The sequence below is a fragment of the Setaria viridis genome, chromosome 8 (assembly GCF_005286985.2).
Source record: "Setaria viridis chromosome 8, Setaria_viridis_v4.0, whole genome shotgun sequence".
NCBI lineage: Eukaryota > Viridiplantae > Streptophyta > Magnoliopsida > Poales > Poaceae > Setaria > Setaria viridis.
In genome coordinates, this window is record NC_048270.2 from 15,576,643 (window position 1) to 15,580,592 (window position 3,950).

General features: G+C 40.1%; 1 pseudogene; it reads right to left on the reverse strand.

Moving 5' to 3' along the window:
• Positions 1 to 518: 518 nt before the first annotated feature.
• LOC140220225 (uncharacterized) lies at positions 519 to 3,529 on the reverse strand (annotated as a pseudogene).
• Positions 3,530 to 3,950: the final 421 nt, after the last annotated feature.

Below are 3,950 nucleotides of genomic sequence, written 5' to 3' on the forward strand. Positions count from 1 at the left end.
CTCAACTTCAACCAAGAGGTGGAATATAACAAAGAGTTTGGTTGAGTACATATGTGAGTGCGATTTGACGTAGTACTTTAACAAGATGGACATTTAAAACAAAATTCATGAATAGCTGCTTATTTTAGCTTTCTATGAAATTTATATTTTCATATTTTTTGTTTTCTACATAATTTTCTACTTAATTGAAACAATGTTCACAAGAAGATTATTCTTTCATTAATGATATGTTTCACTGAAAATGTGTTCATGGTGAGGAAGCTATATATGTCACAGGTTCATACAAAATATCTAACTTTGTGCAAAATATCTAAGTTTGTGATGCTCCAAACAAATACCAAAGTTTGTGCAAAAATGGAAAAATATAAAAAATTGATGTGACGTGTGCATTTACCAGTAGCTAGACAAGAAATTTAAACAAGACATGAGAATTATATTTGGAAAAACAAGATTAACCATCATAATTACATTAATTCCTTTGTAGATAACCAAAAACACAACATAATTGTTCAAATGCATTACGCATCATCATCTAATGGAACGTTAATAACCCTCCTCTTGAAGAACGTCCCTTGGTTGTGATCATGGTGTAAGTATGGAGCATCCTCTTTGGCTAACAGGACGCTTGGGTCAACCACAACTGAAAATGGAGGAAGATCATCGAACTGATCATAATCTTCTAAAATGTCAGTCTTGTCCTCAACTCCAACGATTTTTCTTTTCCCTGGAAAAACAATGTGGCACTTTGGCTGATCATCTGACCTATTAGCACCCTTCCTTATTGGTTTGCTTGCCATGTCCCTCACATAGAAAACTTGAGTCACGTCATTGGCTAGGATGAATCGTTCGTCTATATATCCAATCTTGTTGAGGTCCTCTACTGTCGTATGCCTCCTCCAGTAAGTTTCACCCATTGGCACCAAAACAGAGGGATTTTCAAAGGTCCATAGTCGAGTTCCCATATCTCCTCAATGACACCATAGTATTCGTCTTTTTTTCCACTGCTGTCTATTGCATCGATACGAACACCACTATTTTGGTTTGTGCTCTTTTGGTCTTGGGCTCTGGTGTAAAATGTGTACCCATTTATCTTGTATCCTTGGAATGTCGATACCGACACAGATGGACCCCTAGCCAACCATGCTAGTTGTTCTTCAATGGTGTCATCCCCCATCAGTTTACACCGCAACCAAGGGCTGAAAGTTTCAATGTGACAATGTGTAATGCAGGCCTCAGCCTTCCCTTGGTTTGAGGACCGTACATTATCCATGTGCTCCTCCATGTATGGAGTGACCAGGGATGGTTGCTGCAGAACCATGAAGTGTCCTTTACGTAATGTCTCCTTATCTATGTCCATCTGAGCGTTATTCTCTAGTGTGCCCTTTCCCTTCAGTTTCCCCTCATAGCGTGATACAGGGACTCCAATCGAACTCATGTCTTCCATAAAGTCCACACAAAACTCAATTACCTCCTCTATTTGATATCCCTTTGCGATGCTTCCTTTCGGACGGGCACGGTTACAAACATACTTCTTAAGAATTTCCATAAACCTCTTGAAAGGGAACATATTGTGTAGAAATATGGGATAGAGGGCAAAAATTTCTTCAACAAGGTGGACTACAAGGTGGGTTATGATATTAAAGAAGGAAGGTGGGAGGACCATCTTAAAACTGACAAGGCATTGCACCATATCATTCTGCAGCTTCCATAGATTGTCTGGATGGATTGCCTTTATTGAAATCATGTTGAGGAATGCACATAACTTCACGATTGCCATCTCGCATTCTCCGGAAGAATACCCCTTAGTGCAACAGGAAGCAATTGTGTCTTGAGGACATGGCAGTCATGGGTCTTTAGATTTATCAATTTCTTATGTTTCAAATTTATTAATGCCTTTATATTCAAGGAGTAGCCCGATGGGACCTTGATACTATTGAAGCACTCAAACATGCTTTCCTTCTCTTCCTTGCTAAGAGTGTAACTGGCAGGATGCAAGTAATGCCTATTATCTCTCTTTTCCAGATGTAGGGCATCTCGTTGATTCATAAGTTTTAGGTTCCAACATGCTTCAAGTGTATCCTTTGCCTTTCCATATGCACCCAGGAAGCCAAGCACGTTCACACAGAGATTTTTCATCAGGTGCATCACATCAATTGCATTACGGACCTCAAGGACTTCCCAATAAGGTAGCTCCCAAAATATAGATTTCTTCTTCCACATGGGTGCATGTCCATCCTTGTTGTTCAGAACTAGTTGGCTACCAGAGCCCTTGCCAAGGACTACCCTCACATCCTTTATCATAGAAAATACACGTTTACCATTACGGTGAAGGGGCTTAGTACCTTCTTCTTCCTTCCCTTCAAAATGCTTCCCTTTCTTTCTTAGAGTGTGCTTATCAAGAAAAAATCAATGATGGCCCATATACACGACCTTCTTGCAACGCTTCAAATACATGCTGCAAGTATCATCTAAACAGTGCGTGCAGGCTCGGAATCCCTTGTTCGACTATTCGGACAGATTACCAAGTGCCAGCCAATTATTGATGGTTATGAATAACAATGCTCGTAGATTAAATGTCTCCTTTTTATCCTCGTCTCACACACGTACACCTTCTTCCTTCCATAATAGTAGAAGTTCATCAAACAACAATCTTAGGTAAACATCAATGTCATTGCCAGGTTCTTTTGGGCCTTGGATAATTATCAACATCATAATGAACTTCTACTTCATGCACAACCATGGCGGAAGGTTGAACATACATAAGGTCACAGGCCAAGTGCTATGACCACTACTGAACTCTCCGAATGGATTGAATCGATCCATACTTAATCCAAACCGTATGTTCCTTGCATCCTTTTCAAACTCGGGAAATATCAACTGTTCTCCACTAGGACCCACTAGCGGGGTGTTTGATCATTTCATCTTGCTTACGTTCTTCTTTGTGCCAACGCATCAACTTTGCATGTGACTTGTTCCTGAACAAGCGCTTCAACTGTGGTACTACAGGGAAATACCACATTACCTTCACAAGAACATTCTTCTTGATGACCTCCCCCTCAACATCACTAGGGGCATCTTGCCTAATCTTATAACGCAACGCTTTGCACATAGGACAAACCTCCAATTTCTTGTATTCCTTGCCCCGATAGAGGATATAGTCATTTGGATATGCATGTATATTTTGTACCTCCAAACCCAGAGGGCAGACAACCTTTTTTGCTTCGTACATTGAGGACGGTAATTCATTCCCCTCGGGAAGCATGTTCTTTATGATTTTCGTTAACTCATCAAAACCCTTGTCAGAAACTCCATTTCTTGCCTTCTATTGCAGCATTTCCAGTGTCGCACCCAACTTTTTGTGCCCCTATTTGCAATCTGGTTACAACAATTTCTTATGATCATCTAACATATGCTCGAACAATTTTGACTCCTTCACATTCTCGCAGTCTTCCTTTGCATCTCGCAACACCTGACCTAGCTTATCTAGAGGACCTTCTGCCTCGCCCATCTCTTGTTCAGCCTCACCCATTGGAGCATCTGCAAAGGCACCTCCTTGAATCAAGATAGGAATGTTGTCATCTTCTTCTTCTTCATCATCATCCATCATAACTCCTCTTTCCCCATGTTTGGTCCAAACAATATAGTTTGCTATGAATCCAGAACTATATATGTGGGCGTGAATACTCTTGATGGATGAGTAATCCCTCTCATTTGTACAATTTCTGCATGGACAACAAATGAAACCGAACAGCGGTTTGTTGGATTCTGCCTGATCCAGAAAACCACACAAGCCATTAATGTACTCCATGGAATGTTTGTCAGCATTGTACATCCATTGCCGATCCATCTACAAAATATTACACATGGATAGGTTTTTGAACAATAAGAAAATGAATTGAAGTACTTAATCTATTTTTTCTTAGTATATATACATGGATTGGTTTTTGAAG